Consider the following 22,833-nt stretch of genomic DNA (forward strand, 5'->3'; position numbering starts at 1 on the left):
AATGTCCCATCCTTGTTAGTTAGATCAATTAAATGCTGTGGTGTTACTTTTTGTCAATGAAAAAATAAAGTCCTGGCTGGACAGGAGGCTCTACTGTACACAGAGAGGGGCGGGAGGGGGGAACAAGCTGCCCAGCCGTGTGGTTGAAGCTGATACCCTGGATTCTCTCCAGACACAGCTGTATGAGCTCCACTAGCCAGGACAGGAGGCTCTACTGTACACAGAGAGGGACGGGAGGGGGGAACAAGCTGCCCAGCCATGTGGTTGAAGCTGATACCCTGGATTCTCTCCAGACACAGCTGTATGAGCTCCACCAGCCAGGACAGGAGGCTCTACTGTTCACAGAGAGGGGCGCTGCAACGAGTCCAACCCCAGGATACAGTCCTCGTGGACTGGGGCAAGGTAGAAGGGGTGTTTCACCCTCGCAGCCACAAAGTGAGCGCCCTGGGGGTCCGGCTGCCTCGGTGCCCGGCAGGACACCAGGCCGCAGCAGGGTGATGGTTAAACCGGTGTCAAGGAGGGCCTGGCAGGGTCTGCCCTCGGTGAGACAGGGAAGGAATAAGCCGCGGCTGTGGCCAACTCTTCCCACAGCAGGCAGGCTGAAGCGCTCCTTCTGGCTTTCCGGGAGCGGGGGTAGCGGCGCTCAAGGGCGGCCTTCCCCCCTTTAGGCCACCCCGCTCCCGTTTCCCGACAGCATCTGGAGTCTCCGAGGCTGGGGGAACCAGTGGTTCTCTGAGTCCGACATCATCGGCCGTTCACTGTCCATCCTCTCGCTTCTGACACCAATGTAATGAATTTGGGTTCGTTGAGAAACTTGTAGAGTTAAACACTGTGCTTTATTTGTTCTCCGTCACCACACGCCAGCAGCACTCCTGTGCCCAGATGAAAGAGAGACACAAGACAAGCCCGGCAAGAGCACGGGCCCGAGAGAGTAAGAGAGAGAGAGAAACACCAAGGGGTGCGAAACCAGGGAACTATTTACATGGAATATAGGTGATCTCCCCAGACGGTACGCCCGTTTCACTGTTACCTGGATACCTCTTGGGAGATATCCTCTATATCCTCTTGGGGAGAAGATCCTCTTGGGGGATATTCTAACAACAAGTGATTATAAGACGATCTGTCAAAGTGCAATGAAATACAATATGCTGGACAGTATGCTTCTCAAAGTGCTTTACGGGATAACCATAACAACAATTTTACAAGTCCTGGGAGGAAGAATATCATCAATATCAATAATAATAATAAACTTTATTTTTATTTTAAAAGCCTTTAAAGGTGACTTTTTAAAAAAAAAAACTTTTTTTAAATGCATTTGCATCTGCACACAGAGCAGTGTTTACTTGAACATGGAGATGCCATACTGAATAATTCCTGCACACAACCATTGCAGTGGAATTTTCATCATTTGGCAGGGCTATGATTCATACAAGTGGTGGTGGATTTGGAGACAAAATGTATTTACATTGGGTTGCTGTAAGTGGAGCACTAATAACCCCAAAGCTCTACTTATTATTTTACAAGAGAATGCACCTGACATGCTGGACAAAAGCTCAAAGCACTTTACAGGATAACAACAACAATAACAACAACAATTTACAAGTTCTGGGAGGAAAAATATGATCAATATTAATAATAACAATAAACTTTATTTTATATAGCGCCTTAAAACGTTGCTCCTCAAAGCACTTTACAGGATAACAACCGATGAAACAACAGCAGCTGGGGGTTGAAAATACCTGTGAAACCGGTTTGATCACAAACAATGTACTGTAGACACAGAGACTCAGTAGCAATAGCAATTAGCAATATCAAAATAGCAATATTATGGACACACAATTGACTTTTTTAAAAAAAAAACTTTTTTTTGACAGGTGGTTTTTGTTGACAGCTTGACACAAGTTTATCAGTGAAAAGACCACGGGCATTCTTCCTCCCCCCTACATTCTCAGAGTAGAATAGAATTTATTATTAGCACAATTTATTACAGTGCTAAATTTAATATTATTGATTACTGATAGTTACTGATATGCTAACATATAGCTTTCTTAAAGCGAGAAGTACTACCGTAAGTACTGTAAGTACTGTAAGTACTTACTGTACTGTACTTAAGTACTACTACTGTAAGCAAAAAAAATATGTTTTGGAGGGGGGGAGTTGTCTTTCACTGGAAGACTCGCCCCCTTCTACTTTGAAAATACCTGTGAAACCGGTTTAATTCGTCACAGCCGGCACTCCCGCAGAGAGTGATGAAAACCGCGAAGCGCCAGCCGAATGCACATTAATATGTTGGGCTTTTGGGATCCGGTGAATTTGCGCCCTACAGTTCAACCTGCGGTACTGCTGTGTACTGTACATACAGTACGAACATGTGTTATTTTGAAATATAAAAAATGTCAATATACTGTAGTGTCCATAATATTTGCTATTTTTGTTTTTCAAAGAAGTGTTTCTGTTAAAAGAAAACTCATAGTGATTGGTGGATTTGAACACCCAACCTCACGCTTATACAGTACTGTAAATCAGTCACTTAAGCTGTGACACCACTGAGGCAAGTGATGTGTCACACACTGAAACAGCAATACAGATATTACAGTAATATAGTTGGAAGACTTTGGTGCTTAAAATGTGTAGGGAGAAATTGAATATTGGTGTGTATTTTTTCTTTAAAATACCAATAACAGCAACATACAGTTTACATAATATGTTTATGTTCCTAAATTAATATCATTTATTACCTTTATGACTTTCGTTATGCTCCTCTGCGTTTTATGCTTAGCTACTAAAATTTCCCATTAGTGGTAAAATTCCATATAAATATTCAATACTAAGCAGATTAAAATGTGAACAGTAAAGAGATTAAATGATTAAATCTTTTCACTAACAACCGATACACCACATTATCTTCCGTGTCGCATTAACATTGGAATGTTTTAAGTGTCAAAAGAAGCGATACACATCCTGTCTCCTCTATAACTCTTCAGTTTACAGAGAAATTCCGCCAGAACCTCACAACATTGTCCAATAATACACTTCTTGTGTCTAATTTTTAGTTAAGCAGGATTTGAGCTACAGACCATAACTGACCAAAAAACAGAATCCACCTGCGATTCGGGTGTTAACAAAACGTGTTTACAAAGAAAGTGAAATACAGTAATACTACCAGCTATATAGATACATAGATTTAGATATTTTGATCCTTAAATTAATATCATTATTAATTTCTTTAGATACGTGATTACATATTATAATCTCGTTTATAAAACAGATCATTCCGGTCCTGGAATCTGACTGGCTGACAACCTTCTGAAGCGGTATCATAATCTCTGGTATACGGACACCCCAGAAATTTGACTTTTTACTGTGTGATAAATTTTAAAGACCACTTCTTTGCGTAGATAAGAAATCGTAGATAAAAAGCTTGGATTCTCATGTATCTGATACAAGTAACTTTTAATACAGTCTTTGTTGTGCTCTTGAGGATCCTTGTGATATTTTGAGCTCTGGTTGAATGATAAGTGTCGCAATTTAAATAATTTCCGTTGTTAGAAATTATGAAATGCTGTTAAAAGCAAGGAAGTTTTAATGTCCGATATAGTAAAAGAAAATGCCTGACAAAGTAGGGCTTGGACAGTTTCCAAGTGCTTGTACAAATGTGCTAAAGAAATGAACAAAAAAAGTCATTTATTCCTTTATCATATTGGCTAGCTAATGTCCTGTCCTCGTTAGTTAGATCAACGAAATGCTGTGGTGTTTGTCAAAGAAAAAAATAAAAGTCTTTTTGTTTAAAAAGACGGTTAGAAAGAATGTGGACCAGCATAATACTTTGAGTTTACAGCTTGTCCAAAGTCATTCATTATTAATACTATTAGTAATACAGTATCTTCGGTAAAGGCTTTGATGCATAGAATATTTCTGCATAATTAAAATATTTATGATAAAGGTAGGTTGTGTACTTTTGCCCAACTGAGCAATCTTGCTTTCATAAAATATGCTAACTTTTTAATGACTGATGATTAACATGCTGTAATACACAGTTTAAATTTAAAAGCTCAAATGCTGTATATGAGAGGTTAAGCTTTATTGGCTCCTCCTGGCGGTTTTACAAGGTGATTCCGGATACTTTCCGGTATGACATCAAATGATGCGTTACGCGTGATACTGCGTTTTGATGCGACACACCCACCGTAGTGTACCGCGAAATACCCCACGCATTTTGAATGGCTGCATCTGTATATAGAAGTACAGAATTCCAGGATGTGTTTTTTTCTGCTACCTGCCAATGAGGTACTTTGTAAAGAAAAAAATTCTCCATTCCCTTTTCCATTTCTCATGTGGTGAGAGACAGTTTTTTCTCAAAAAAGGAACAGCTGCATTAGTTTTTTTAATGACATACTGAAAGACTACTGAAATACCACTACTGAGGGCCTGAGGAGAATCTTATCTTGGAGAATCAGTTTAATGTAGGAATACCAGAGGAGATGTAGTTAGAAATGTGGGAGAATACTACAACAATATTTGTCTGGTACACGATACAAGCTATTCAACTTATTAAACTTTTTATAGTTATTACAAAGAGTAGATATATCTCCCAGTCATCAAAGCAAATTCAGAATTGGTTTCTCTACTCTATGTCCTAAGTGCAAAAAGGATATAGGCAGTCTCACCCATTGTTTAATGTACTATGACAGGCTACAAAAGTATTGGTGGGATATCTCTTAGAAAAATCAGAACATTTTGGAAATGAGGTTGAATGAACCCAGTGTCTCTTTCACTTGGCGATTCCAGTAGCTATAGAACTAATAATACTAAGAAAAGGCTTTACAATATGCCTACATTCTGTGCAAGGAACAGTATCCTTTTGCTGTAAATCAGAAAAGATCCCTCAGGTATGTTATACTTAGATAATGAATTTGCATACATAGGATACATATTATACATAGGATATTACAGGAGTATATCCCTTTAGAATACTTAATTTGTCTAATATACTCAAAACTTAATGTCTCTTACAACATGTGAGAATTGTCTTGGCATATATTGGTCCTTTTTGCCACCTTGTCATACTGCCACGTGTATTTACATAATGTGATAAACTAGCTTTTATTTATTATGTATATGTTTGTTTCCTGAAGCCAATGTATTCTGTATCTTTAATAAAATTTATGTGTTCTTGAGCTGAGCTCCTCCTTTTTTTTCTTTTATTTTTCTGTTTCTTTTTGCTTCTTCTTATTTTATATATTTGTTGTCATGAAAGGAAAAAAGTTCATAAACATACTTAAAAAATGGTCAATTGTGGGCCTTAGCTAAATAATGTTTCTATGTTTCTAAGTTTTATGTTCCTGATTTTGGAGGTAAATAAAAGACTGAAACACTTCATGTAAATCTCCTGAGTGTTTTTAAGAAAAGACTCTTTTAATGTCCAATGCACCAGCCAGCTTTCAACTGAAATATCCGGCAAATTTGAGACATCGCACTGGGGCTAATATCAGAGAGCATTTCTACATCCTGCTGTTTTGAAAATAGAACTGTGTCAAAGCAAATCCAAGTTTCTCAGAGATTAAATTGATTTATAAAACCAGCATGTGCTCATTTTATGCTCCAGTATTCCAGGTCAACACCACACACAACTCATATCACCTGGTAACGCTTTATTTTCTCGCAACTGAACCGTGAACAGCCTGTTATGGGGCACTCTTCTGCAATTTTTCTTTTCTGTACATTTTTTATAATTGACAAAATTGGTTGTACGGTGCTTGCTACACATTCTTAAAAATCAAAAGATCAATATATTTTCTCAAAAACTTAAATATTTTGTAATAATCAAGACATTGTGCACATTATCAAATTAATCACTTTGATTACAAACAAAAATAAATGCTAAACAATTCTTAAAATAAGAAAGTAAATTGAACATTCAAAGAACTGTATCACTTATAAAAGATTCACAAACTTATTAGGAAAATCACAACTTTTTTCTTGCATAACTACTAACATTTTAATAAATAGAGATGACCTTCATTACTTTTTATTATGATTAATATCGATAATCAACAAGGCTTACCAACAGGTAGCTGTACTGTTGCTTTTAATCAGGTTGCATATACTGTCCATTCCTTTTGTAGAACTTGGACAATCTCTGAGCCACATATCATCCCAATTTATCAAACATATTCAATGGGGATAAATCCAAATCCAGGGATTCCATGGCATAACTATTACATGGGAACAAGTAATAAGTTTATTCCATGCTGAAAAAAAGAAGAAAGAGAACACAACGTTCCGGCCGTGGAGCCTTCTTCAGGTGTGAAGAAGGCTCCTCACACCTGAAGAAGGCTCCACGGCCGAAACGTTGTGTTCTCTTTCTTCTTTTTCTCAGCATGGAATAAACCTATTACTTGTTCCTTTGCAGCCTACGTATGCTGACGCAGCTACCCACCATAACTATTACATTCCCTTCATGCAAGAAAATCATCATGAGTACCTGTTGTCACATCAAGATTAGCACAAAATAAGTGTAAAGGTGTATTTCCAGGACTTCATCAGTCAGTCAGGCTGCAGTCAATCACTACAAGTGATTGTAGTGTAGACTAGACAGAACTTCCCTTCCACCACACTAGGACCTACCTCAATTGATTTATTGCACAAACTAATTAACATTTTTCTGCATATCTGAACCCCATTTGTTATGTTCAGTCGGGATTGTCAATACAAAACCATCTTTAATTAAAAGGAGGTGGGTCCACTGCGGGTGAGTCCAGATATATTGCACCAGTATACTTATATAATAAAAGCATTTGTTCTTCTGATAATTATCATTTTCTATTTCTGTTTTGTTCTTGATCTTCACCAGACTTGACATTCAACTGGTTAAATCACCTCAATATCTATCCCAGTCAAATCTCATTAATGAGGTGATTTAGTTCTTATGCAACAGCAACATGTGCTTATAATGGTCAGCCACAAATGATTAATTTATCAACATGACTCCAAAAGCAATATCCAAAATGTATATTTTTTTTGTTAAAACATAAAAACATAAACCCAATATATTTAAGTATATACTTTTGAATAAATGCAAAGTGTATATATTTTCAAACATTTTATTCAGAAGATTGGATTTGAATCTTCTATCAATACTCAGCCACTGAAATCCACTCCTAAGTGGATTTATCTCCCAAAAAAAAAGCTAATAACTGACCAGGCTATGTCTAAATCTAAATATCAGCAGAAGGAAAACAACATTGAGCAGCACGGTAGCTCAGTGATTTGTATTGCTCTGCTGGGGCCCTTGGTTAAATTCCAGACATGGCATGCTAGTTTGTATGTTCTCCCCGTGTTCATGTGGTTTCCATCCAGGGTCTCTGGTTTCCTCTCACAGTCCAAAAACATACTGGTAGGTTAACTGGCTTCTAGGAAAATCGGCCAAGATACAGTGTGTGAGCATGTTTGTGTCTTCCCTGAGATAGACTGTTGTCCTGTCCAGGTTGTATCCTTCTTTGTGCCTCTTGCTTGCCAGAAGAGTCTCTGTCTCCTCTATGACTGCATAAACTGCATAAAGCAGTTAGAAAATCCATGGACGAATGGAAAACAACATTCAATTAAATTGCAAAGGATGAAGTAAAGGTTTATTCCATTCTGAAAAGAGAAGAAAAGAAACCCAATGTTTCAGCTGTGGAGCCTTCTTTGGGTGTGGACAACCAAAGAAGGCTCCACAGCCAAAATGTTGTATTCTTTTCTTCACTTTTCAGCATGGAATAAACCTTTACTTGTTACTTTACAGCCTCCACATGCTGACGCAGCTACCTTCTTGACCTAATTCAATTAGATATGTGAGTGTTAGATAAAACCACAGTCCTCCCTGTGGCTCGCTGCCACTGAAACGCGGAAGAGCAATCAAGGTTTGCTATGGAAGCCATACGTCTTCTCACCAGTCACTCAGTGCTCAGTGTGGAAACCACATGTTTCAACAGGAAAAATTGTATCACCTATGTGTAATTTGCATTCACACTTGCATCTGGTGGCACAGATTATTTAAGGACTGTTCTGACACTGCCTAGAGGTCTGTTATTGAATTTAGACATCTCAGCCTCTTAGGTCTTGAGCTATGTTCTTTAGTTATACTTTGTTCAAATGCTCAGCCCTCACTTTGATCTCTACCTCATCTCTTGAATCATCCACTGTGCTGTTGAGATAAATTGTAGATTGAGATTGAGAGTGTGTTTATCTCAGTTTGGACCCTGGCTTGCTTTGACCTTGTCTCCCAGACATTCCCTTCACTACAGTGCCACCCCAACTTATACCCCCGCCTGCTCAACCACAAGCAGAGGAAACATCGGGGAAAGGTCATGCAGGAATACGGGGATGAAAACAGGGGGGTGTGTCCAAAGTGCGCTGGTGCACGGGGGAGGTGTGGCCGAACAAACAATCCAAAAATAATCTAGACAGGGAATCCAAAAACAAGCTTGAGTCCATGGCCAGGCGATCCATCCAAAACAGGAGATTAAAATCAGGAACCGGGTTGGAACCAGCAAGGAGAACAGGAACAAAGACTTAAAACCATGACGGGGCCAGACTCATAGAGGATACGATACGGAAATCAGATGCAGAGCCTGGAACTGGCTGAGTGTCTGGCTTTTAAGGGGAACGGGAAGGTGGCTGGAACAAAGGGCAGGTGCACAGAATAAGTCCAAAGTGAAAAGAGCCGGAGCGTCCTTAAGGAGGAGGGACTACAATTGTGACAGTTTCACTCTTTGCAAAAGTTGACTCTGCTTTCACCACCACATGCAGTGGGATCTGACACCTCCCTACTTAATAGAGTGGATTAATAAACTTGTATCCAAGTCTACCTGAGACTGCTGTAAATATAAATGTTGCAGGGTGTTAATGTCATAGAAGACAAGAGCAATAATTAAATTTTCTGTTTATGTATTTTTTTTATTTTAGGGTATATTTTGTTTTAGCAGGCATAAAACTTGCACTAAACAATACATATGAATACATACACAATACAATGAACTTGAATACAGGCTCACACTTTACTCCTAATAAGCTATAATATGAGACCATAATGTTTTAATTTAATTTAAAGAATGAATTGTACATCTTATTGCCTTTTATCACTTTAGCTCAAAGCCTCGGTAACTGATGGTACGTGGTAGAATAAAACACTGAGCAAAAAAGTAAACCAACTCTAAAATAAGGAGTAGAATAAAAATATGATGCTAATAAAAATGTATTTAAGTTTTAAAAAAAGTTTAAGAAAATGTTATCAAACTCAGATTCAGAGCACTTGGGAGATGAATACACATTTCTGCTGACTATAACAGAAAATGTTTATGTAATAAGGTCACTTTTCCACCCTTGTTCTCACTTGAAAGTTCAATGTGTTGAATGTTTTATGCATTTCATTTATCTCATTGATTTCTTGCCTTTAATCTATTTTTTTTCCTCTAACACTGAACATCATGTGCTCCTCTGGTTTAACAGAAAAATAAAATCTTATTTTCATAAATCTTTTGTCATTATTCCGTGTAAATCGGGACCTTTATGTATTTACTTTAAGTTTGAAGTGTTTATTACAATTTGTTATGTATCTGTTATGTCTTTTGTTGGTAAAAACACTAAAGTTTTCTAGTTACACCTGCTCAATAAATTGTTAAAATTTTGCATAATACAACCAATGCATATCCAGCTAATATTCACCTTTTATGCAAGCTGCGTGCGTGCATGTTAAGTGAAATTGCTATGGCCTGAGGCAATCATGCACAAAATGGAAATGTAAGTGAAACTCAACAATAGTTGAAGTTATTTTTCACTTGAGTGGTTTCTTCTCTTGAGATCAATGGGAGCTCCATCAATCTGTAAAGAAGATATGTAACTCCTGTTAATTGAAATGCAGTGTTCAAAAAGAGGCTTTATGACACCATTCCCTTTGAAAGTGTCACCACACCTTGCAGCCCTTATGCTGCTTTCAATAACAAAAATTTGGTATACCTCCTAAAATGCAAACTGAACAAATTTTCTTATTGACATACTTATGGACATAAAAAACTGTTGATTTGGTAATGCTTTTTATAGTAGGGGGACGGCATAATGGTTAGCATTGCTATCTTGCAGCCGTGGGGCCTTGGGTTCAATTACTGGGGATCATGTGGGTTTACTCTGGGTGCTCTGTTTCCTCCCACAGTCCAAAGACATAATGGTAGGTTAATTGGCTTCTTTAAAAAGTGGTTCTGGTGTGTGTTGGTCTCTGTGTACCGGGTGATACACTGGCATCTTGTCCAAGGTGTATCCTGCCTTGCTCCCATTGTCTGTCGGCATAGTCCTCAATTCTCCTGACTCCCCCTTTCCTTTTCTACCTCGTGCCTTGATTCTAGTCTGTTTTCTACATCCCAGACAAATTTCTGTGTCAAGCAATAATACGATTTTTAGGTACTTTAGAAAGTAGTTAGAAAATAGATGAATGGAGGGATGGAAAACAATATTCAATTAGATCCAATTTTATCTAAGAAATGTAGAACTAAACAGCTGGGACCAGAGACTGGTTTATGTACTATACATATAAGCATGTTGCCACATAGCCAATGGCTCAGGTCACTCAGGAGGCCAGAAAGTAATATTTAGGTGCGCTATTGTATATTACAGGAACAAAAATTAAATTAAATTTTTACTTTTTATTTATAATAATCTGCAAGAGTAAAACTATACTGAAGCATCACTAAACCAAAATTAATATAGAATTTGCAAAATGATACTTCTGCATGCCATGGGTATCATGATGTTTAAATTTTACTTCTAAGAGTAATCCATTCTGATAAAACAATGAGTATTCTTTGAGAATTTGCTCAGCTATCCCCGATATTATCACTTGAGGCAGTCAAAATGACCAATCTCTAGGTGGTCAAGCAATTTCACTTATATTTAAAGGTGGTGAGGTCATTAATCCAGTCTGCATAGAGATGGGATGGATGAAAAATGGATGCTTTTGACATAATCTATAAAGACATACAGAAATCAGAGAAGAAGTCAGGAGAAAAAACAATGCCAGGAGAGGGCAATACTTTTACAGATGAAAAACACAAAATGTCAAGGTAATAAGAGCTCTAAAGAGACAGATTCTAGTCATTGAGGGTCTTTTAACCTATATTTTTGAAAGTGTGTTTTCCTATATGTGCTATCCACCAAAGAAGCCTCCCGTCCCACTTGTTTAGTAATGCACCAAATCATTAAAAATATTTGCAATCAAAAAAGAAAAAAAAGTTATTAGCCTTTATATTCAATCTTATGCATACATCTTGTCATGAATTTGATCTTTTATTTTAAAAGAAACAGGTTTTGTACAAAACAGTTGTAGATATGGAACAAGTAATAGGTTTATTCCATACTGAAAATAGAAGAAAGAAAACACAACGTTTCAGCCGTGGAGCCTTCTTCAGGTGTGAGGTTATAGATATGTTTGTGTTTTGTTGAAAACCTTTTTGATTTTTTAAAGTGTGTTTTCTGTTTTATTTTTTACCATTTACCACACTGTGCTGGAGAACAAAGGAAACGTTTCTATAAGCAGTGCTTAATTTGAGGTGGTGGAGTTCAATGTGAATAGGAGATGTGAATTGGATGTACGGGGGCAACAGGGGCAGTAGAGTGCTTAACTGTTATATGTACAAAACACTTAACATCAACTTAACACATTTGCAATGCATTCCAAAGCCACTTCTGTCAATTACATGCTACCAAGATAACTTGAAAGCATTTTTAATAATCAATTCCCCAAATAACCAAATGCTATTAGGCCTCCACAGTTTTTAAAACATTTCCACTCTGATTGAACTGTTGTTGAGTAGGGTTTCAGAATCTGACTGTATGGTCTACCACAAGAGTTTATGTGTGAAGAGGTTCTGTGCAGTGGACATATTTACAGAAGTGAGATCACCCCCTTAGATGATGTAGAATTCTGTAGTGGTAGAAGACTAGGTCTTCTTGGGCAGCAACTTTGTCATTGCCTAGGGAATGGTGCTATGTGTCTCTGAGCTCGCTAATGACCACAAAGAAATCCTGGCAGGGGCAGAGCAAAGATAAGTGTGTTACATACATACCTATATTACTTTAAGGATAATATTTTTGTCTTTTTAATTACTTTATTAAACCATTATTTTAAAATATGTTTCATTTACTAGCAGGTGTGTAGCATAATCAAGGTGCTTTTTTGTTCAAACTAAGAGCCTCATCTAGCAGATGATTTAGCCAAATTTTAGGAGTGCATAAAATGAAGTACTTTATATACTCAAATTATTTTGTCCTCATTTCTGAAGAAATGTGTTGTTGAATATCCTTTTCATTTTTCACTCTTCAAATTCCCAGATATTTACACAATATCGACAAATATGGTTTTTAGAACCAGACAGATATGTAAGAAACAGAGTTTTACAGCTATACATTCATCAATTTCTATAGCTACAGTACTTTGCAGCTGTTATGGATATTACAATATACTAGAGTAAGTCATACTATCTGGTATTAGGGTGTTTGTGCTTATCATCACAAATATTTTACAATAAAAAAACTGATGTCATGCTGTCTATTTGATCTCATCTGTATCTTTCACTACAGCCAATAAACTATTGCCATTCTCCCTAATAAACATCTTTTCATCACATTTAACAGTTCCCAACTCTCCATTTTCTTTATAGGAGCATACATATTTAATAAAGTAATGTCTGGCTCCATTAAAGAGACAGGTGCCCTTAACAATGTTCCAGACATATTTTTTAATCAATTTGGCAATCTCATCTGCTCTGTTCTTATTTGAACCACTCCAGTAAGAAGGTCCCTCCAATCACAACCATTCCCTTTCTTAATGCAAATTTTTCAAAAGGTAAGATCACTTTATTAGCCATATACAATTTCTTGCATTAGGAAATTGTCTTTTTACATTCCCCCCACTTTGCTCTCCTTGAGACACACTGGCATGTAGAGAGAAGCTTGGAGTCAGCCATTTATACAGCACCCCTGGAGAAGTTGAGGTTAAGGGCCTTACTTGGGGGCCTAATGGAGTAGGATTCCTCTACCAACTGTGGGATTTGAACCAACAACCTTCTAGCCACAGGCACAGATCCTTAGCCACAGTACTACCACCCCACCCTTGAACCCTGTTCCTCAAAAAAAAAATAATCTGCATTCACATCTATCAAATACTGAACTGTTTTCTATGTTCTTCCAAAACTCCTCATATCTCCCATACACATTGATATTATTGATAACATCATACAAAAAAAGTCATAGTAGGTTATTTAAAAAAACATCAACCTTTGGGGAAAAAAAAGTTCTGATTTTTCATGATTTCTTTCCTTGTTGCAGTATATAGTCTAACAGTGTAAACCAATGATATGTAAGACTAATTTTGTCATAAATAAATATGCATATTCAATTTATTACAAAAAAACGCTAACATGCATTTTTTTTCAATGCGAAAACGCTCAAACAGATCCTGTGTGTAATAGTGTGGAGCCAAATAACAACAGACGTGTTTGACTCGGAATATTAGGTGATAAACAGTAGAACTGCAATTATATTTGCCATTGTCTTAGCAGTTACAACAGATACATTTTAAAACAAATCTTAAACTTATATATGCAAGTTAATTATAATATATATATAACTTAGATATACAAGTTAATTATAACTTTAGTAAGTTTTCTGTGCGTTTGTATGAATAGTAAACTACAGATGCAGCCATTCAAAGTGCATGGCACGTACCGGAGGTAATTGGCTACGGCCTCGCGCATCGATGACGCAAAATACCGCGGTACGTGATTGGTTGACTGACAGGGGCACTCGTGGTGCGTTGGTCGGTCATAGAAAGATTTAAATGTCTTTACTGTGCCCGTTTTAGTATTGAATATATATATGGAACTTTACCACTGAAGGGAAATCTTAGTACCTGAGCATAAAAAGAATAGGAGCATAACGCATGTGAAGGTCATAAATGATATTAATTTTGGAACATAAACATACAGTATTACAGTATATGGCTGGTCTCGGTACTTTAAAGAAAAAATACACACCAGTATTCCATTTCTCCCTAAACATTTTAAGCATCGAAGTCTTTAACATGTGAAATAGAATGTAAAAAAGTGGTAGTTTTAAGCTTTTCTGCTAATATAACATAGAATCTCATATCTAAAGAAATTAATAATGATATAATTATATTCGTGTACTGCAACAGGGCTGTGTAGGGCTGTTTCACCTCTCTGTTCATGTGACTTCACCAGTAGCCTCCTGGTTTACATGCCTGTTTAGTAACCCACAGGTTGTGTGTTCAAATCCAGCTGGTGCTGTGACTTTTCTTTTAACAAACATTTCTTTGAAAAAATAGAATAGCAATATTATGGACAATTAATTGACTTTTTATATTTCTATATATCACAACATGATCGAATTTAAGTCATTTTTAATAACAACGAATAGTCACCTTCTTTCCTTCTGACAACTGTCCCTGCTTCTGCTTCCTGCTTCTATCGTGTGTGTGTTTTTTTTCAAATACATTTTAGAATAGTGTAATCTATACTAAAAAGCTGTACACCACCTGCTATATAGATACATATTGTAATACTTCCGGGTTCGGATAGGACTCACACAAGAACTCAGACTTGCGGAGTTAAAGCAAGTAAAAGCCTTTATTTTTCTTCTCCGTCACCACCTGCCAGCCTGGCTCTCCCGCACCCCCGACCAGAGACACACAGCCCCCGCCCACCAGCAGTGCGAGAGAGAGAGAGAGAAACACCCAGGGGTGCAGAACACCCAGGGGTCCAGTCACATGACTTTGGGGCTGAGTTTCAAAAGCTTAACCTATCAGCAAGACAGCAAAGACATTTTTCCAAGAAAGTTTAGCCTTTGTCACTAATGAAACCACTAAATAAAGACATACATATAGAATTAATGAATATAGAATTAAGAATAGAATTAATTGACTTTTATATTTCTAAGTATCACAACATGTTCGAATCCAAGTCATTTTTAATAACAATGGGTAAACTGGGTAAACTATCACAAAGCTTTAGAGAACTTAACATTTTTATTATCAACAAATTATAAATACGACGTTTACATTGGCGTTATTAATTTTTCACTTGAGTGTATGGAGGATTGTGAGAGCAGACCCCCCCTCTTAGGCTGCGCATACGATTGTTTACATTTTTATTAAGAAATGGAGGCTGTATGCGTTACAATATAAACATTTACTGTCAAACTTTAAATCAACAGTTGAATTAAAGACGATCTGTCAAAGTGCAATGAAATACAATTTAAACTGTATTACAGCAGCACAATGTGCTTTTTCATCGTGTGTCTCTCTCTGGTCGGGGCGCTGGAGAGCTCGCTGGCAGGTGGTGACGGAAAGAAATAAAATAAAGGCAGCTTTTAACTCCGCAAGTCACACACCAATACTCCATTTCTCCCTAAACATTTTAAGCACCAAAGTCTTTCATGTGTTCTTCATCACTCTCTGCGGGAGTGCTGGCTGTGACGAATTAAACCGGTTTCACAGGTATTTTTAAGTGGTCAAGTCTTCAGCGGGAGGGGGGGACAAGCTGCCCAGCTGACAAAAAGTAACACCCACCACAGCATTTCGTTGATCTAACTAACAAAGATGGGACATTAGCTAGCCAATATGATAAAGGAATAACTTTTTTATTTCTTTAGCACATTTATTTGAACATTTCCATCGATTGTACAAGCACTGAAAAACTGTTCAATCCCTAGTTCGTCGGGCATTTTCTTTTACTATAACAGATAGAAAAACTCCCTTGCTTTTAACAGAGCGTTTCATAATTTCTAACAATGAAAATGATTTAAACTGCGACACTTTTATCATTCAATGAGAGCTCAAAATACAGATGCAGCCATTCAAAATGCGCGGGCGATACCGCATTATTTTCCGGTACGCTGTACGCAGTCTACCGCAAGCTACCGGTAAATACCGCGAGTTACCGGTAAATACCGCTAGCAAAATAATAGTATCCGGAATTTCCGCAAGGTGGAGCTAATAAAGCTCAACCTCTCATGTTTGAGCTGTAGCCATCAAAGTCTTTAACGAAGATATTAATAATAGTATTAATAATAAATGACCTTGGACAAGCTGTAAACTCAAAGTATTGCCCTGGTCCACATTCTTTTTTTCATTGACCGTCTTTGTAAAAGTAACGCCACAGCATTTCGCAATCACGCATTTTTTTCCAATCATGCAAAGTACAGTGATTCACCATGCCTTTCACATGCTCATAAAAGAGATTGATTTAGGGACATAAACATATTACCGTATGCAAACTGTACTGTATACAGTATGTATATGTATATTTAATGTCTTAACTGTGCCCGTTTAAGTATTGAATATTCATATCTAATTTTACCACTGAAGGGAAATCTTAGTAGCTGAGCATAAAAACAATAGGAGCATACTGCAACGCGTGTGAAGGCCATAAACGATATTAATTTTGGAACATAAACATACAGTATATGGCTGGTCTCGGTACTTTAAAGAAAACATACACGAAACATGGTTTCATTATGACCAGAATCTTGAGATATTTTTAACTTGATTTACAGTATTTGAGAGGTATGTCTTAACACCGATACTACAGTGCTTAAGTACTACTCACGTATATGTTTCTAGGTTTATATTATGCATTTCATACGGTCAAATTACTTTTGAGCAACTAATAAGAAGCGCGAAACGGTATGCGTTTTACTTTCGTTTCGTGCTGGGACCCGTGGATTGATTAGAGATATCAAGTACATACAAGTCATTTTTTAAATGTTGTAGTTCGTCTTGAAAAAATGTTACGAGTACATCATCTATCAACAATTACACAGGTTCTGTTTCCATATTGCGGATTTTGGTTACGTAATATTATTTTCTAGATTTCACGTTGTGAATATATGATTTGGGCAAACAGAGCCGCAAAGAAGTACATTATGGGTTGTTGTTTTTTTTTGCAGTTTTATCTAGAACAAGCGATGCTTAAACCTTTGTCTGATTCTTGTGAAACTATCCACACGACAGTTACAGTACCTAGGAGTTGACTTCAGTGATGTCACTGATGGGATGTTTCTAAAAATCCATCCTCTGTAAAACGTCTTCTCTAGTTGTCCTGCATATGTATTCGCTAATGAAGCTGTGTGTTCTGAGCCTGGATCTCTACATTTCTGTATGAACCACCTTAGAGGGCTAAAGACAGCTTGTGTTTAAATTGAGTGTAAGGCAATTTATGCTTCTAAAGTCATGGTCAGCATTTTTGTACTGTGCTGTAAACTTGTTCTGTGCCTAGTCACATTATTTTATAGCGTTTTCATAGCGTTATCAAATCTGGTGGCGCTGTGTTAGTTTCCTGACTCCCATGTCACATGGTCTGTGATTGTAACCTGTAATACCGGTTTAATTCGTCACAGCCAGCACTCCGGTTGTAAAGTAGAAGCAGGCGAGATTTCCAGCGAAAAACACCTCCCCCTTCTTCAGGTGTGAGGGTCTTCTGCTCAGAATGAAACGCTAAAATGTAATGTAGGCTCTGAATGGGTTCTGACTTGCTTTAACAAAATATGTTTACAAATCCTTTCACCTGGCATTTTCGTAGTTAGAAATTATGGAACGCTCTGTTAAAAGCAAGGGAGTTTTTATGTCCGTTGCAGTTCTTTTGCAACATGAATATAATTATATCGTTATTAATTTCTTGAGATACGCGATTCCATATTATATTCCCTTTTAATCAAATTCTAAAAGTATGCTTGTTGACTCCGGTATCGCGTTAGTTAAAGACTTCGATGCTTAAAATGTTTAGGAGAAATGGAATACTGGTGTGTATGTTTTCTTTAAAGTACCGAGACCAGCCATATACTGTATGTTTAAGTTCCAAAATTAATATCGTTTATGGACTTCACACGCGTTGCAGTATGCTCCTATTCTTTTTATGCTCAGGCACTAAGTAAAAGGAGATGCTTCATATTGCTTGACTAATTTTAAAAACTAAGTTAGAAATGCAGACGCTCCCTCGGTGCGCTGCTCTGGTGCGCCGGCTCTTACACAGTGCCTGTCTGCCGTAAGCGTTACAATATACATACCCAACACTGCTTGTACCCATCTGTCATGCAAATAAAACACCTTGAATTGAATTGAATTGAGGGGAGAGGGGGGAATACTAAAGGCAATACTGGCTCAATACCCTCGATGGGCTTTGACGTGCTAATGCGTTGGTTTAACAGTCCGGGTGTGGCAGGCTTCCAATGTCAACTCGACTCGATTGGAAGACAATGAACGTATTTTGTGATATTTAGAAATATAAATTTGTTTGGTGCGAGTGAGGTTTTATTTAATCTCTGACCAAGGGAAACGTTTCATTTTTTCAAAGAAATGTTTGTTAAAAAATAAAGTCATAGTTCTATGGGATTCAATCACAGACCATGTGACAAGGGAGTCAGGAAACTACTCTAACACACAGCGCCACCGGATTTAATAACGCAATAAAAACGCTATAAAATAATGTGACTAGGCACAGAAAAAGTTTACAGCACAGTACAATAATAAATGCTGACCATGACTTTAGAAGCATAAATTACCTTACACTCAATTTAAACACAAGCTGTCTTTCTGTATGAACCTCTAAGCTGGTTCATACAGAAAATGTAGAAATGCATTAGCCTGATTATGATTAAAAAACACATAATTAAACACGCGTTTGCGATTTAAATCAGAACACGATTTAAATCAATATAAATGTTTATATTGTAACGCATACTGTCCAGCCTCCATTTCTCTATAAAAATTTACTCTGTTGCACACACACACACAATAGAAGGAGGAACCGCTGTCAGAAGGGAAGATATGTTCAAAATATCGCAAATATCGTTCATGTTGCGATATTTTGAAATATAAAAGTCAATTTATTGTCCATAATATCGCTATTCTATTTTTTCGAAGAAATGTTTGTTAAAAGAAAAGTCCGGCACCAGCTGGATTCGATCACACAACCTCCCAGTTGCTAGTCACGCACCTAGACCAGTCGGCTAGAAGACAGCTCGCATGAACAGGCAGGCGAAAAAGCCCTACACAGCCCTGTCGCAGCACACGAATACCGTTATTAAATTCTTTAGATACGCGATTCCATATTATATTCCCTTTTAATCAAATTCTAAAAGTATGCTTGTTGACTCCGGTATCATGTTAGTTAAAGACTTCAAAGCTTAAAATGTTTAGGGAGAAATGGAATACTGGTGTGTATTTTTTTCTTTAAAGTACCAAGACCAGCTACAGTATATACTGTATGTTTATGTTCCAAAATTAATATCGTTTATGGCCTTCACACGCGTTACAGTATGCTCCTATTCTTTTTATGCTCAGCTACTAAGATTTCCCTTCAGTGGTAAAATTCAATATCTACAACGGGCACAGCAAAGACGTTTTTACTGTAAGTCTTTCTACGACAGACCAACGGACCACGAGTGCCCCTGTCGGTCAACCAATCACGTACTGCGGTGCCACGCGTCATCTTGCGTCATACTGAGCGACGTCACCTGCGGTACGTGTCTGTGACGCGCACTTTGAATGGCTGCATCTGTATTACAAGGATCCTCAAGAGATCAACAAAGACAACAGAAAAAGATATGTGTATAAGATACTATCCATGGGAGTCCAAGCTTTTTTATCTATGCTAAGTCGTCTTTAATATTTCTTCATTACACAGTGAAGTCAAAATTCCGGGATGTGCCTATGTACGCTGTGCAAACGTTCCGAGGTAAAATTCTTCCAGCACGGGGGTACCTTTAAAGTGGCACCGAAATTTTTTGGCATGCATAAAAAACAGCAATTCTGTCAGGAAGCCCTAAATGAATAAATAGCAAACATGGTTTACATAAAAGACATTTTTCCAAGAAAGTTTAGCCTTTGTCACTAATGAAACCACTAAATAAAGACATACATATAGAAATCTTAAGATTTTTAAAATACATGACTTTGCTAAGATGTATTTAAAAATAAAAACGATTACAAATGCCAGCGGAGAGAGAGAGTGCTTACTTTGTCAGCACCCAGACAAAAATACAATGCTTTTATTCATTCTTAATCAGATGGTGAGAATAAAGGGGGAGCGATAAGGTTGAAGGTGAGGAAAAAGATTCCCTTCCCCCTACGGAAAGACAGACACATGTTTTCACAGTTTAGAAGTCCCCTAGATAAAACATCAACTTTATTTAAACTCCAACGAAAGTATTAATGGTTATAACAATAATAAAAAACTTAATTTTACATATCACCTTTAAAAGTGGCATCTCAAAGCAATACAGTAGATGTAAAAACAGTTAAAAGGAGCACAGATTACAAAGTAAATACCCAAACAAACGCAAATGCATTTTTAATAAAATGCTTTTATTACCCGGGCGTAACAATTGTTTCCTTTTTCTGATCACTCGCTCTCTGGATACTCGTCTCACCTGCCCTGTTTTCTTTGTTTTCTTGTTATTTGCTGATTATGCCTGCTGCGATCCACTCCTGCCCTCACACCTAAAGAAAACTGTTTTAAATTTCTTTGTGCGGTCTATAGTGCAATTAACCCTTGCTAATACATTTGCGGTCTTTTCAAAGTATATGCTGTCCTTTGACAAAACAAGGCTCGCCAGATAATGTGAATCGAAACCTGTTTTTCTAGCTTTTAAAGTCGTGCGATGTGTAGTGTGCTCTCACGAGGCACCAGTTCTGTAGGGGTTTGGGCATTTACTGGGACAATTATTAATTGTAGCAGTAAATCACAAAATTGATTATTTTAATGGCCTTAGAATCCAGCCATGCAATATAACTCAAACAACGCACACACACAGGCACTAATACATATCATTATATCTTACATATGAAAAATACATAATATAGCTCACAAACAAACGCAAATGTGTTTTTAATAAAATGCTTTTATTCACTCATAATCTGACAATTTCAGGAAGACTAAGGAAGGAGTCATCTGTTGTTAAAGCTCTGTGAGCTCGGTGACTTTAAGACCACTTGTTATCCCAAGTTGTTTGAATCGCCACAATTCAAATAGAGAAAAAAGAGCTGACTGACAAGATTTCAGATGTGGTTGTCAATGTTGGATTAAAAAAAACACGTTGCCCAACGTTAGTTGCATTGCTTTAAAAATAATTTTATTTCGAGAGACTGGATAAGTAATTCAAGTGTTTTCTTAACTTCCTGAAAAACAAGTAATAATTTAACAATATGTGCATACATTTTATGATATGTCGCTGTTGTGAATGTCTGTGGAGTGTATCTTATTTGCCTGTCTGTCCTGGCTGTGCTCTCTCGCTCGCCCTCCCCCCCTCTCTCTCAATTCAATTCAATTCAAGGTGCTTTATTAGCGTGACAGATGGGTACAATCAGTGTTGGGTATTTACTTTGTAATCTGAGGTCCTTTTAACTGTTTTTGCATCTACTGTATTGCTTTGAGATGCCACTTTTAAAGGTGATATATACTGTAAAATCAAGGCTTTAACTTGCTTTAACTCCGCAAGTCTGAGTTCTTGTGTCTGTCCTATCCGAACCCGAAAGTATTACAATATGTCTATTTATAGCAGGTGGTGTACAGCTTTTTAGTATAGATTACACTTTTCTAAAATGTATTTAAAAAATAAAAACGATTACAATCTAATCTTTCCACATTTGATCCCAAGATCCCAAGAAAAATAAATCTAAATGGGGAGAAAGCTATGCTGAAAGTTTATTAAGATACTTAGAAGACAAAGATATCAATTTATGTTGCATTTGTCTGATTGTGAATCAAAAAACACATATATTTAAACACACGTTTGCGATTTAAATCAATATAAATGTTTATATCGTAACACATAGGTGACTATTCATTGTTATTAAAATTACTTAAATTCGATCATGTTGTGATATTTAGAAATATAAATTTGTGAAGTTTTATTTAATCTCTGACGCATGGAAAAGTTTTATTTTTTCAAAGAAATGTTTGTTAAAAAGAAGTCATGGCTTCGGCTGGATTCGAACACCCACCATGTGATGGTGTTCACATTGCCCGACGTTAGTTGCATTGCTTGAAAAATAATTTTATTTCGAAAGACTGGATAAGTAATTCAAGTGTTTTTTTAACTTCCTGAGAAACAAGTAATAATTTAACAATATGTGCAAAAGTTTTATGATATGTCGCTGTTGTGAATGTCTGTGGAGTGTATCTTATTCGCCTGTCCTGGCTCTCGCTTGCCCTCCCCCCCTCTCAATTCAAGGTGCTTTATTAGCATGACAAATGGGTACAATCAGTGTTGGGCATTTACTTTGTAATCTGTGGTCCTTTGTTTGGGCGAATATTGCAAAGGAAGAGAGAATTCCAGAAGAATGGACAAAAAGCAGTATGGTTACCATCTACAAGGAGAAAGGAGACCCAATGGAGTGTAAAAACTATAGAGGAATAAAACTTCTGGAACATGGATTGAAAATCCTGAAAAAAATTCTGGACAAGAGACTCAGGAAGATAGTCATGATCCACAACTCACAATTTGGATTCTCAGCGGGGAAAAGCACAACAGATGCCATTTTTGTGATGAGACAGTTACCGGAGAAGACACTAGAGAAAGGGAAAAAGCTGTATGTGGCCTTTCTGGACTTGGAGAAGGCATATGACCGTGTGCCAAGAGAGGTGGTGTATTGGTGCTTGAGGAAGAAAGGAGTACCAGAAAGCATGGTGAAATTAATTCAAGCAACCTATAGAGATGCAACTACGAAGGTGGTCACACAACAGGGAGAGACAAAAGAGTTTGAAATCACAGTTGGAGTACACCAAG

The sequence above is a fragment of the Atractosteus spatula genome, chromosome 3, assembly GCF_055471065.1.
Source record: "Atractosteus spatula isolate fAtrSpa1 chromosome 3, fAtrSpa1.hap1, whole genome shotgun sequence".
In the NCBI taxonomy this organism is placed as follows: Eukaryota; Metazoa; Chordata; class Actinopteri; order Semionotiformes; family Lepisosteidae; genus Atractosteus; species Atractosteus spatula.